Source organism: Aquarana catesbeiana, linkage group LG03 (assembly GCF_042186555.1).
Source record: "Aquarana catesbeiana isolate 2022-GZ linkage group LG03, ASM4218655v1, whole genome shotgun sequence".
In the NCBI taxonomy this organism is placed as follows: Eukaryota; Metazoa; Chordata; class Amphibia; order Anura; family Ranidae; genus Aquarana; species Aquarana catesbeiana.
Genome location: NC_133326.1, coordinates 223017529 through 223032758, shown reverse-complemented (window position 1 = coordinate 223032758; position 15230 = coordinate 223017529). Strand labels below are relative to the sequence as shown.

The 15230-nt window shown below is 42.6% G+C and overlaps 1 protein-coding gene across 3 annotated transcripts in view; it reads right to left on the bottom strand.

Annotated features, from left to right (window-relative positions):
• Nucleotides 1-15230, bottom strand: part of TSPAN12 (tetraspanin 12) — a 315531-nt gene that overhangs the window by 32387 nt on the left and 267914 nt on the right. The window lies entirely within an intron of this gene.

Below are 15230 nucleotides of genomic sequence, written 5' to 3'. Positions count from 1 at the left end.
GGATATTATGCTCATTTACATCCTCCGTGTCAGCCAGACCGTTCATTTTGTTCACATCTACAGGTATGTGTTATGCGATGTAATGTCAATGTGTTGTGCTGCACTGTGTATGTGCATTAGGGCCCATTTAAAATCTAGGCAATACAAAATGTTGAATACTTATGAAAAGGAAGCTACAATACAATCCGGAACTGAAAGTTTTTAACAAACATCGGTATATTGAAGCATACATCAGCTGCTTACATATCTGCAGAACTCCAGTGGCCAACATTTCCATTCCTGAGCCATAAGTTTCCTAATTATCACTGTGACAATTTTTCTAAGATGGGTGACAGTTCTTATTTTATATGGGGGAGGAACAAAAAAAATCAAAATTGACCTTTTAAAACAAAGATGTTTGCATAAATCCAAGTCATGGCATTTCTTCATTTTGTAAAGGATAACCCTTTCCATGGACTTTGCTGCAGTCAGCTGTACCAAATTAATGGTAAACATAATTTCTGGGTTGCCTCTGCAGCCTATGCTCCAACCTGACTGATATTCTGAGTACAGAGGCTGGCGCATGTGCCTGGGTGATGGCAGGGCACTGCCACAGAGCATAATGGCTATTTACCAGGCTGTGGATCAAGATGCAGAAGGAGCTTGCGAGTGCTGTCTGTGGCAACTTCCTGCCATCATGCTAGTGCAGGTGCTGGGCCCTGTACTCAAAATTTAAATAAGAAAAAATATGTTTTCCAATATTTCAACTGAATTATCACAGACTTATGTATATAGCCCCAGATGTCTTACTGGGATCTCCAGACCTTCCAGTAGTCCTGAATTTCCTAGGATAGTTTCAATTATCCTAATAAAAAAGGGAGGGCACGAAAAGTCGTGGGAAGTGTTTCACCAAATTGTATACGCTATAGAGCAAAACAAGACAGGGTTGGGGCTTTTTAAATTTTTACTCTGGCTTGTTAACTGCTGGAAGGTATACATCTCCTTTATCAGTAAAATGATAAACTTAAAAGAAAAAGGAATTTTGACATAACTGCAAATTTCATATCTTTGAATACACTTCAGGACAAAGGCAAAGTATTCATAGAGCCTTACTTATAGGCTTGTACCTTCAGGTGACTAGATACTGGAAAGCTTTCAAACTCACTTCCACTGGGCACCTCCCCTATAATCCTACCCTGAATCCTTAAGTTTTGTAGCAAGCAATACAGAGTAACCATTGAGTGAAAGGGAGTGTGTACTGTACTGTACAGGACAAAGGCAAAGCATTCATGAATGAAAAGGATGGGCATTGACTAGGCAAACAGAACTGTGCTAACAGGCCCAACAAGGGTCAACAGACCAAACTTCAGAGAGCTGCTGTAAAAAACCTTTCAGCCAAAATCTATATCAGCTGAGGATTGGTTTGGACTTCCACCTGGTAAAACTTTGAAAAGGTATAAACAGAGGAACAGGTGGTGGCCTTACAAAGTTGCACTACAGAGGCCTCGTACCAGAAAGCCCAGGTAACTCCCACTGATCTAATGGAATGAGCACATAAGAGCGCAGGAGCAGATTTGAGTTTAAATTATGGTGAAAGCTATTCTATTGATTAAGTGATGGTAAACTTTTAAGCAGGGTGCCCTTTGCAAGACCCTGAGAAGAGCACAAATAGGGAATCAATTTTCCTGATGGAAGCTCTGTTGATGTTGCTTTGAGGTAGGCTCTGACTGCATCCAGGCATTGAAGAGAGATTTCCTTTGGATGCTTTGAAGCAGGGCATAAGGATAGTAAGACTATGGAGGTTATTTACTAAAGGCAAATCCACTTTGCACTACAGATGCAAACTACAAGTGCACTTGGAAGTGCAGTCGCTGTAGATCCGAGGGGGACATGCAAGCAAAATAAAAAAACAGCATTTTAGCTTGCACATGATTGGATAATAAAATCAGCAGAGCTTCCCCTCATTTCAGATCTACACCTCAGATTTACAGCGACTGCACTTCCAAGTGCACTTTCAGTGCAATTTCAAGTGCACTTTGCACTTGTAGTTTGCACTTGTAGTGCAAAGTGGATTTGCCTTTCGTAAATAACCCACTATGTCTTCACTGAGGTGGAAGAATGATATCACCTTAGGAAGAAAGCATAGTCTTGGATGTAAGACTGCCTTATCATTGTGAAGAATCAAGGAACATCCCTCTACAAGAAAAATCGAATAACTTTGAGACATGTCTGACATACAAGATAGCTACCAATAAAGCTACTTTGTAAGAAAAGGGGGATATTTCTGATGGGTTCAAATAGTGGTTTCTGCAGGGCAGGGAGAACCAAGTTGAGTTCCCAAGGGAGTACAGGGTGCTGTAATGGGGCCTGATGTGAGATACAGTTTGAAAGAAGGTTTTTTTACAAGGAGGCAAAGGGAAAGGCAAATACTGGAATCTTTCCAGTGACCGGGAAGGAAGCATTTCCCCATTGTTAAGGCTGGACTGGAGATCCAGCAAGTTAGGGAATTCCATTGCTGGATGCCCTAAGTTCTGAGATGGGAAGAGGTGCTAATACCGCTATGAACACTCTTGGAGCAGAGGATAGGCCAAAAAGCAGTGCAGCAAACTAGAGGTGACTGTCTGCCACTGTAAAGTGCAGGAATCACTGATGGGGAAGATAAATGGGGATATGCAGATAGGCACCTTGGATGTCTACAGCTGATAAGTATTCTCCTGGTCTCAGGGAGGAAATAGCTCTCTTGGCAGATTCCAAGTACAATTTTCGAATGAAAAGCTATTTGTTGAGATATTTTAAGTCCAGAATAAGATGAATGCCCTTGTTGGAATTTAGTACTGTGAACAGATTTGAGTAAAAATCACTATATTGTGGAGGTAATAGCCCTACTACTCCCTGAGACAAGAGATGGGTCAGGGCATTGTGCAAATCTGACTGAAAAAACAGTGAGGGGGTAGAGCTTTGAACTCTATTTTGAACCCCTTTGAAACCACAATTGAACCCAAAGGTCTGGGACATCTGTGATCCAGAGAGAGGCAAAGTGTAAAGGCCTTCCCTCCACTCTTAGGAGCAAGGGTGCCCCTTCACTGGAAGGAGGGCTTTAGGGAAGCCTTACTGGGCTTTATTGCCAAGTATTGTGCTTAAAGGAAAGACTAAGCTTAGACTTTGAAATTTGTGCAATTTGTTTTTCCATATTTTACAAAGTTAAATGCTGCTAAAGAGAGGGGTTTTGGAATCTTCCGCTGTGAAAACTTTCCCTCCTGTGACATCTTTTATGAATCGGTCAAGTGTCTCTCCAAACAGAAGTTTTCATGGGCATGTGAGGCATCTTTTACAGGTGGATTCAGCTGCCCAGGCTTTTAACCACAAGATTCTGTGCATGTGAATGGAGATTAAAGCCATTCTGGAAATTTGTTTATGACATGTTCTAGGGCAGTGATGGCAAACCTTTTTTGAGTCCGAGTACCCAAACAGCGACACAAAACCAACTTATTTCTTTCAAAGTGCCAACACAAAATTAAACCTATCAGGGGCTCTGTACAGAGGATGGGACTGATCATCCCTCTGAATAAGCCCTAAGGGACCAAAAACATATGATTCTGCCAGAATACAGGGTTTAGGAAGGCGTTTTGTCAGAATGCAGGGTGCAGGAATGAGTTGTGCTCAGAATGCAGGGTGCAGGAATGCGTTTTGCTCAGAATACAGGGTTCAGGAATGCGTTTTGCTCAGAATACATGGTTCAGGAATGCGTTTTGCTCAGAATACATGGTTCAGGAATGCGTTTTGCTCAGAATACATGGTTCAGGAATGCGTTTTGCTCAGAATACAGGGTTCAGTAATGCGTTTTGCTCAGAATGCAGGGTTCAGGAATGCTTTGTGCTCAGGGTGCAGGAATGCGTTGTGCTCAGAATGCAGGGTGCAAGAATGCAGGTTTCATGAATACATTGTGCTCAGAATGCAGGGTGCAGGAATGCGTTGTGCTCAGAATACAGGGTTCAGGAATGCGTTCTGCTCAGAATACAGGGTTCAGGAATGCGTTCTGCTCAGAATACAGGGTTCGGGAATGCGTTTTGCTCAGAATACAGGGTTCAGGAATGCGTTTTGCTCAGAATGCAGGGTTCAGGAATGCTTTGTGCTCAGGGTGCAGGAATGCGTTGTGCTCAGAATGCAGGTTTCAAGAATGTGCTGTGCTCAGATTGCAGGAATGAGTTGTGCTCAGAATGCAGGGTGCAGGAATGCGTTTTGCTCAGAATGCATAGTTCAGGAATGCGTTTTGCTCAGAATGCAGGGTGCAGGAATGCGTTGTGCTCAGAATGCAGGGTGCAGGAATGCGTTGTGCTCAGAATGCAGGGTGCAGGAATGCGTTGTGCTCAGAATACAGGGTTCAGGAATGCGTTCTGCTCAGAATACAGGGTTCAGGAATGCGTTCTGCTCACAATACAGGGTTCGGGAATGCGTTTTGCTCAGAATACAGGGTTCAGGAATGCGTTTTGCTCAGAATGCAGGGTTCAGGAATGCTTTGTGCTCAGGGTGCAGGAATGCGTTGTGCTCAGAATGCAGGTTTCAAGAATGTGCTGTGCTCAGATTGCAGGAATGAGTTGTGCTCAGAATGCAGGGTGCAGGAATGCGTTTTGCTCAGAATGCATAGTTCAGGAATGCGTTTTGCTCAGAATGCAGGGTGCAGGAATGCGTTGTGCTCAGAATGCAGGGTGCAGGAATGCGTTGTGCTCAGAATGCAGGGTGCAGGAATGCGTTGTGCTCAGAATGCAGGGTGCAGGAATCAGTTGTGCTCAGAATGCAGGGTGCAGGAATGAGTTGTGCTCAGAATGCAGGGTGCAGGAATGAGTTGTGCTCAGAATGCAGGGTGCAGGAATGCGTTTTGCTCAAAATACATGGTTCAGGAATGCGTTTTGCTCAGAATACATGGTTCAGGAATGCGTTTTGCTCAGAATACAGGGTGCAGGAATGCGTTTTGCTCAGAATGCAGGGTTCAGGAATGCTTTGTGCTCAGGGTGCAGGAATGCGTTGTGCTCAGAATGCAGGGTCCAGGAATGCGTTTTGCTCAGAATGCAGGTTTCAGGAATGTGCTGTGCTCAGAATGCAGGAATGAGTTGTGCTCAGAATGCAGGGTGCAGGAATGCTTTGTGCTCAGGTTGCAGGAATGTGTTGTGCTCAGAATGCAGGGTGCAAGAATGCAGGTTTCAGGAATGCGTTGTGCTCAGAATGCAGGGTGCAGGAATGCGTTTTGTTCAGAATACATGGTTCAGAAATGCGTTTTGCTCAGAATACAGGGATCAGGAATGCATTTTGTTCAGAATACAGGGATCAGGAATGCGTTTTGCTCAGAATACAGGGATCAGGAATGCGTTTTGTTCAGAATACAGGGATCAGGAATGCGTTTTGCTCAGAATACAGGGATCAGGAATGTGTTTTGCTCAGAATACAGGGATCAGGAATGCGTTTTGTTCAAAATACAGGGATCAGGAATGCATTTTGTTCAGAATACAGGGATCAGGAATGCGTTTTGTTCAGAATACAGGGATCAGGAATGCGTTTTGCTCAGAATACAGGGATCAGGAATGCGTTTTGCTCAGAATGCACTCTGCAACATACACTGACCTACCTGACACATACTTCCTGCACTGCTCACATCCCCCCACACACAGTGCAATGTAGATTAGAGGATCCATCCTCCTCCTTACCTCTCCATGGCCTCATCGTCCATCACATCAGGGCTCTCCCTAGCACTGGGCAGTATTGCAGGAGTCACCAGCATCCAGCCACTCCTTGGTGTCCCAGACACAGAGAAGTCAGCTAGAAGCCACTGCACCTCTCCCATGGCCTTGCTGTGCTCCGAGCACCGCCCCTCCCCCTCCGCTGTCAGGTCGCAGTACATTTAGCAGAGGGATGGGCTGTACCAAAGTACACCTGGGGCAGGGGGAGCTGGAATAGGGTGCCGCAGAGAGGAATGCCCGAATGCCTCACCGGAGATGTAAGGGTTAGGGGGAGGCAATAAGCTGCAGCACAGACCCTCGGTACGGCGGAGGAATGTCGCACAAGTGACTGCCTGGCTGGGGAATTCCCCCCTTATCCTGGCAGGGTGCTGCGTGCCAACAGAGACGGCTCGACGTGCCGGCAGCGGCACACGTGCCACGTGTTCGCCATCACTGTTCTAGGGCATCCAAAGCTCAGTAAAAAGGTAATTTCTGTGAATGCTCTGTTAAAACATATTCCTTAACAACAGTGTCCCATTGGTTGTTCATTGTTCTAGTCCAGTTTGTTGCAGTTTTACATACTGAAATTGCAGTAAAAGCTGGTTGCGGGGCTAGGCCTGCAAGAATAAAAAGAGCCTTTAAAAGAGTCTCATACTTTCTATCTGCAGATTCTTTGAAAGCAGGAACATCTTCAATAGGTACAGTGGGATGCTTGTTTAAGAATGAGATGGCAGGATCAACCACAGTAATAACTACTTTTCTGTGAACTCTTTTTGGATAGAGTTTGGTAAATACATTGAGAGTATTGAAAATCCTTTCTGAAGTGATACAATCATCATAGGTTGTACATTATAACTGTTCATTAACAGGAAACGTCTTGCAAGATTTGCAGGTCCCTTTGTACCTAAAAGGGCATGGCTAGACATAGACAGAGGAGAGTCAAGCTGCACAATGCCAAGGCTTTAGCAGACCTTGGCAGTGAGCTTTTCCCTACTAGCAAACATGTTGCATGAAGCTCCTTCTTCAATTATACAGCATAGAGAAATATGTACCCCCCCGGTACAAAGGGACTTTAAGGGCGAACTTTTTGAAGACACAATACTTTCAAAAAAAGATAGAAAAATGTTTTTCATAAAAACAGTATAATGTTCAGAGATAACAACTATGCACAAAGTGATACATAATATCCATATATAGTATATAAGAAAAAGAGCACTTCTCCTATAGCCTGACGCATTTGTACCTGTATAGTACCCTGCACTGGACTACATGTGGTGCCGAGGTGAACGCCCATGCAGGATCTAGTGTCAGAAGCAACATTACAAGCTGTCCCATCAGTGTAGAGTCTGGATACAGTTCCCAATGTTTTACCGAATTTGTGCCGATGCATTGCTTCTATCTGTGGCATTAGAAGACGGTGATAAGTTGAACAAAGCATTGGAAGATAAAATGTAAAAGGAAAATAATAAACTAGTCTATTAAGATTTCATCGCCTTAGGACACTATCAAAAAGAACTGTCTTTGAAAGCTTGCCAACGTCCAATCACCTGAAGGTATTAGCCAGGATTACTTTGCCTGTGTCCTATACTGTAGGAAGATATGAAATTTATAGGAAGGTAAAGCCGGTAAACTGATCAAAATCTGAGCAATGTAATCCATTCAAACTTTCAAAAAACATTAACATATTATGACTCTCTCTGTGGTACTGCTGCACCTCCACATTGGTCACCAGAATAACCAGAATAAATGGCCAGCCCAAGAGGTTATCCTCCTGTCTATTATCCCTGGCTCCCTTAAGGGAGATTTTTCCTCTTTGTCGGTAGAACACAGATTCCCAGACATTAGAGGTCCACATGTGTTCCTAGTATAGCTGACTGGACCTCTGAGCTGTATCTCATTATAAGAATGGAAGAACTGATGGCTAGATTGCATGACAGATATACCAACTTTACTAAAACCTCAAGCACCTGGATTGCATTTTCTACCTCCACTCCTTCCTCATCCCTTGCCTCTCTACTGACTGAAGCAAGTTAAAATTTGAGTTTTGCCCAGGCTGAGCCCCTTTCCCCGATCCTTTTTCCTACTTTACTGTTTGACTCCCCAACGGTCTTTACTGGAGGTGAGAAAGCTCCTCCTCCACATAGCTCCATCTGACCACAATGGATTTTTTTAGACTGTACCTTCTACTCTCGCTAAGGTGTCATAATACATATGTAAATATGTAAATGTGTCCTGTTTTAAAGTCTTATGTGAATCCATATGTAGCTTTTTGGGAAGAGAGGTTGTCCTTCACCACTGTATTTGTGTTCTTTGTAAATTCTGTGATACTTTACTAAAACATTCTAAAAAAAAATTAACATGCAACTCCAATTTCAAAAAAGTTGGGACAGGGCCATGTTGAATAACACTCTGTAAACCTCTGGGAACTTAAGAGACCAGTAGCTAGAGTTTTGGGAGAGGAATGTTGTCTCATTCTTGCCTGAGCATATGCTGCTCTAAAACCTGGATATATATTTCAGCATCGATAGTGCCTTTCCAGATGTGCAAGCTGTCCATTTCATAATGCACCCCCAAACCATCAGAGATGCAGGCTTTTGAATTGAGTGCTGATAAAAAGTCGGAAGGTCTCACTCCTCTCCAGTCCGGAGGATGCAGAGCCCATGGCTGCCAAAAAGAATGCAAAATTTAGATTAATCTGAGCACAGAGCCATTTTCAATTTTGTAACAGACCATTTTAAATGAGCTTTGACCTATAGAAGAGGGTAGCCTTTCTGAATTATGTTCAGATGTGGCTTCTTTTTTGCACGATAGAGCGTTAATTAGCATTTTTAGACTGAGTGGCTGATCTAATGCAGTGATGTTCATCACAGAATCATGCATGTTTATAATGCAGTGCCATCTGAGGGCCCGAAGATCACGTGCATCCAATATTGCGTTTGGGCCTTGTCCCTTGCGCACAGATTTCTCCAGATTCTCTGAATCTTTTAATATTATATACTGTAGATCAATTTTATGTTGAGGAATATTATTCTGAAATTGTTTGACAATTTTTAGACAAAGGTTTTCAGACTTGAGGACCTCAGCCCATCTTTACTTCTGAGACACGCTGACTCTCTAAGGCTCCACGCACACTGGGCTTAAAAAAAACACCAGTTCCCTTGGCAGAAAAAAAATCGATCATATAGAGCATTTTTTTACACATGTTTAGTAAGTAAGTTTAGGAGTGTTTAGCATTTTTTCTTCCAGAAAAAAAACAGAAGGTTTTTTTTTTCCTTCCTCTAAATGCTGAGCTCAAAATATGCCTCTAATCGTCCTAATGTGCATGGACACATAGGATAACATTGAGTCTGCTTCTACAGGCAAGACACAAAACTCCTGTGGAAGCAGAGATTTTTAAGCCAGTGTGCATGGACCTTTAGTTCTTTTTATACCAATCATGTTACTGACCTGTTGCCAATTAACATAATGAGTTCCAAAATGTTATTTTGCCCTGTCTCAACTTTTGTGAAATGAGTTGCTGCCATCAATTTCAAAATGTCCTATTTGTTTCATAAAATGGTAAATTTTCTCAGTTTAAACATTTAAAATATTTCCTATTGTGAATAAAATATAAGTTTATGAGATTTGCAAATCATCGCATTCTGCTTTTATGTAGATTTACACAGCGTCCCAACCTTTTTTGGAATTGGGGTTGTATTATCTAACATTCTATAGTAAAGCTAATAATATGTTAATTACATTTTTATGAAATTCCATTTCTTTGAAATAAAATAACTGCAAGTGTAATTTTGTACAATTTATCACTAAATAATAAATTGGAAAGGTATGTTGGCATTTTGAACTTATACCAAGGATATCTGAATGATGATTCAGCTGTGTTTACCATGATGACTCAACTATAATGATCTATAAGGATGTTGCTAACCACTTTCAGTTCCAGTAGGTGGCACTGGAGAATCACCAGTTGCCAGCTATTTACATAGCTAACTAAACTGAAAGAAAAAATAATGTCAATCACGGTCAGACTAAAACAAACCCTGACAGTTTTGGTCCAGACGCAGATAGTGCACAAAAATCATTAAGCAACTGTTGCCAGGTTTGCTTTACAAGAGCAAAAATAGCAAATTTTTGAGCCTACAAACATGGATTGACAAAAATATTCTAAAACTATTCCTTGGATTCCATTAGTTGAAACCAAAATGTCAAGCTCCTTACACACTATATGCAACAGGGAATTCCATAGCTCAAGAAAAAATAGACAGTTCTTTTTACCCAGCCTTGGATACATTTAGGTATATTACAGTGGCAAGAAAATGTATGTGAACCCCTGGGAATTAACTGTTTTTCTGCAGTAACTTTCCATAAAACTTGATCTGATCCATACACAATGTAATTAAGCTGATAACACACAATGATTCTGATTTCTCATGTCTTTACTGAACACACTCATTAGACATTCACAGTGCTGGAGGAAAAAGTAAGTGAATGCCTAGAGTAATTACCGTACTTCAACTAAAGATAATTGAGTCCGTAATTTGCACACCTGGAGTCATAATAACTACTTCACGCCCCAACTATATCTAAAAGATGGCTACATCAAGGGCTTCCAGTTCGCGTGCCCCCTGGGACACGCATCCGGTATGTCTTGTGGCTGCTGTGTCCTTCGGACATAGCTGATCACAAACTATGGTAAAGGGTAAAGCCAATCTCAGTGGCCCATTACCATGTGATTAGCTGTGTCCAATCACAGCTGATCACATGTAAACATACTTGCTGGTTATCGGCAGTCCTTTCCTCCCTAAGTGCTGCCTATCAGTGCCCATCTGTGCTGCCTATCAGTGCCTCCTATCAGTGACCATCCATGCTGCTGATCAGTGTCACTTATCAGTGCAGCCTCATCAGTGCCCATCAGTGCCTCCTCATCAGTGCCCATCAGTGCCACGTCATTGTTACCGATCAGTGCAGCCTATCAGTGCCCATCGGTGCAGCCTCATCAGTGCACATCAGTGAAGAAGAAAACTTACTTATTTGTAAAATTTCATAACAGAAACTAAGAAATTTTTTTTTCATTTATTTAACAAAAAATAAAAAACCCAGTAGTGATTAAATACTACCAAAAGAAAGCTCTGTCTAAAAAAATGATGAAAAATGGATTTGGGTACAGTGTACAGGCGCTATTGCCATTCAAAATGCGACAGCGCTGAAAACTGAAATTTGGCCTGGACAGGAAGGGGGTAAAAGTGCCCAGTATTGAAATGGTTAATGAAATGAGTTTGGAAGTGGGGGTTAGACTACTTTGATGAAAAACACTCCAACATTTTAAGATTGTTATGCATAAGAAGCATCATCTGATGTGAACCATGCCTTACAAAAAGAAGCTCTCTGAAGACATAAAATCAAGAGTAGTTGAACTACATAAGACTGGAAATGGAAACAAAGCAATCTCAAAGTGTTTAGGCATTTATCAGTCAACAGTATGACAAACTGTATACAAATGGAGACAGTATAGTACTGTGGGTATTCTTCCTAGAAGTAGGGGCCCAGCCAAGATGACTCCCAAGGCACAATGCAGAATCTTCAATAAGGTAAAAAATAACCCAAGAGTAACAGCTAAATGCTTGAATACATCACTGGAACTTTCAAACATCCCTGTTCATGAGTCTACCATACGCAAGTCTTTGAAGAGGCAGGATGTCCATGGCAGAACACCATTAAGGAAGCCGCTTCCCTGCATACAAAACTTTGCTGCGCACCTACATTTTTCCAAAGAGCACCTTGGCAATCCACAAGGCTACATGGAAAATGTTTTGTGGACTTGTGAAACAAAAGTTGAATTGTTCGGGAAGAATACTCAGCACTATGTATGGTGCAAAAAGGGCACAGTTTACATAATCCCAATAATTAATACATAATCCCAATGGTGATGTACGGTGGAGTGCACATCTCATATTGGGCTTGCTTCGCTGCCTCCAGGCCTGGACAACTTGCCATCATAATGGGGAAAATTATTTACCAAGTTTACCAATATATTCTACAGGATAATATCAAGGTGAATGTCTGCCAGCGAAAGCTTAGTAGAAGTAGGGTCATGCAGCAGGACAATTGCCCTAAGCATTGAAGTAAATCTGCAGACCGGCAAAAAGAAAATGCACCTTTTGGAGTGGCCCAATCCATTCCTAGACCTTAACACCATAGGGATGCCGTGGAATGACCTCAAGAGAGCAGTTCACACCGGACATCCTACAAATGTGTCTGAGGTGAAACAGTTTTGTAAAGAGGAATGGTTAAACATTCCTCCTGAACAATCTGCAGGTCTGATCCAGAGCCACCAAAAGGGCTTGCTTAGTCATTGCCAAAGGAGGTTCAACAAGCTATTAATCATAATGCCCCGTACACACACGGATTATCCGACGGAAAATGTACGATCGGAGCTTGTTGTCGGAAATTCCGACCGTGTGTGGGCTCCATCGGACTTTTTCCATCGGAATTTCCGACACACAAAGTTTGAGAGCAGGCTATAAAATTTTCCGACAACAAAAATCCGATCGCGTCAATTCTGACAGTGTGTGGACAATTCCGACGCACAAAGTGCCACGCATGCTCAGAATAAATTCCGAGACGGAACTGCTCGGTATGGTAAAATTAGCGTTCGTAATGGATATAGCACTTTCGTCAGGCTGCAATGTTTTAAATTCTTTAATGCAGCGCACTCTCTTCTTCTTTATAATGCTAGAAGAATGAAGTTGTTTTGCTGCTCATATTCACACAGACTTCTCACAAACTTCTTTCTTTATTATTTCTCCTGATTTCATCAATATAATATTTTGATTTGTCACATCTACCAAAAAAAAAATTTTTTGTTATGTTTTTAGATTTAAATTTTGTCATTATGATTTTTTTAAATCCTGATCTTGGTGGTTTTTTTTTTTGTTTTTTTTTTATAACTCCAGAATAGTTTTGGGTGTGTTTTGTGTGTCAAGTTACCACGACACCATTATTTTCTTGTATTATTTAATCTCAAGGAGGTTGCTTGGTGTTGGTGTCTCTTGTTAATTTGACATTGTATTTTTGAAATGTAATTGCCACCTCACAAACAAACTGTCCTTTTTGAAGGAAAACACAAATAGGCGAGTATAATAAAACAAAGCAAAAATTTATTAAGGGGTATTAACCAAAGAAAGAGGGAGGCAACGCTGGAGAGTCAGCAGAAATTGGAGAAGCCTTTGGCCCCCAGGGCACACATCGATTATTTCCAGACAAAATTGGTGGCCTGAGGAGTCCATATATAAGGGAGTACAATCTGGTCCAGAAGTCCAAGAGTTCATGAACAGCAGCAGATAACATGTATGTCCCTAGGCTGTGGTCATACAAGAGCCTGCATCTTTTGTCAGACCAGACTGAACCCAGGTCATCGCTCTCTTGTCTTCCTTCCACGCTGTGTCTGTGGTGGTGGAGTTGTGGCAGGAGGTGGAGGAGGATGATGTAACTCACTCAGGTGGGTATTGGGTGTGATTTCACCCCTCAACCCCTTATTTAATGTTTTATAAATGATTTCCTCACACATGAGGCGTTGGCCCTCCTGCATGTCCTGCAGTTTGGTGGCAGCCATGGAGGCAAACGCCTCTTCACGAGTGGGGGTGGTTCTGAGGGACGCAGAAACCTCCTGAATCAGCCTGAGCGCTGAATCCTCAACGTTACTCCCCTTCCTGGGTCTTTTGTTTGGAAGGTGGAGGGGAGGAACCTGGGATTCTGTGAGGCTCCTACTGGGACCGGCCTCCTCCTGGCTGCCACTTACCCCCGCCTCCTCCTGGCTGCCACTAACCCCCGCCTCCTCCTGGCTGCCACTAACCCCCGCCTCCTCCTGGCTGCCACTAACCCCCGCCTCCTCCTGTGTGCCACATTCCACAGCCTCCTCCTGGCTGAGGTCTTACTGTGTATGAAAAAGGGACATATTTTAAGTTTTTTCTTCATCAATCACACACAATTTTCACCTCATGACTGTTGCAAATTGAATGTTAACAAATATAACAGACTATCATTCTGAGCCCAGCATTTTTCATTCTTGTCCCAATTATTTTTGCCCACTACTGTCTATTGATATGTAAATGCCTTTATTTAATCTGCAATTAGTGATCAATAATAACATCTAGTGAACATCTTTTATGTTTTACCAAGAAATCTGTAGAACAATGCTATACCTGACTCCAGCTGGGCTCCTCCACTTTTTCCTGGCTGGAAGTCCCAGGTTGGACATCGGAAGCCTCAGCTGGGATGGAAGATTGGGTGGAAGGAAGAGTGAAAGGAAGGGTTGAGAGGGATTCCCTGACTTCAGTCTGGTCTGACAGAAATCGCAGTCTCTCACAGTACCAGAGCCTGGGGACATAAACGTCATCTGCTGCAGCTCCTGATCTCTGGGAATCCTGGACCTTTTTGCACTCCCTAAGTAAGTGCTCCTCAGGCCACCAATTTTGGCTTTTAAATAGGGGATGATTGCCATGGGGACCACTGGCTTCCCCAACTCCAGCAGTTTCTCCAGGGCTGCCTGCCTCTTTTGTTTATGATTATAATGTGGATGTTTCACCTGCCACAGACAGGGCTGCTCCCTGTACTTGTCTATGAACAGGAGGAGGAAGTTGTGGTCATTGAAGCCATCCATTTTATCTGCAATACACAAGACAAACCCTAATGTCAGGCTAAAGTCTCCTAATCTTGTCCCAATATAGGCCTCAATCTATAAGCAGTATAGGCCCAAGTTTAAATGTTACCTTTGTTATCACGATCGGCACTTCCTCTACTCCTTCCTCTGCTCACAGATCGTACGTACAACGCACGCGTGTTACGCTTTATATACACTGTGCATGAGTGAAACTCCGCCCACCCCTGACGTTCTTTCTAGTCTATTCCCCGCCCCTTCTCTTTCGGTGCAGTGGGGAAGAGCACATGGTGGAGACAGAGCAGGTGTCTGATAATTACTGCAACGAGGAGGAGGAGGAGGAAAGCCCGGAGCCAGAAACGTCACGATCCCGGAGGAGACAATTTAAGGCATCAAATATGTCCTTTGTTGAGATGGTGGAGATGGTCGACATACTGAAGAGGGACGACTATGACGGGAAGTATGGAACTTACCCAAACCTCAATGTCAGAAAGGCCAAGATCATGACTAAAGTTGTGAAGAGTCTGAACCGTAATTTTGGGGTACGTCGATCTAAGGATCAACTGAGGAAGCGGTGGTCGGACCTCAAAACAAGGGAGCACTATCGTTATAGAAGGATCAGGAGAGTGCTGCAAAAAAGTAAGTAGTTGTACTGTGTTGCTATTCTTTGTTTTTTTTACATTCGTGCTGCTCCATGAGCTTTTCTTTACTGTTGTACAGTTTAAAATGGCAACGTTCATGTTTATGGACACATTATTCGTTCGTAGGAAACATTGTTCAATCGGCCAATATAAAACATCATGTTTTCTCCAGATGCAGTTCAATACATTTTTTATGACCTACTTCTCTTAAAATAATTTTGTTGTCTAGATGGGTTTGTAACTAGA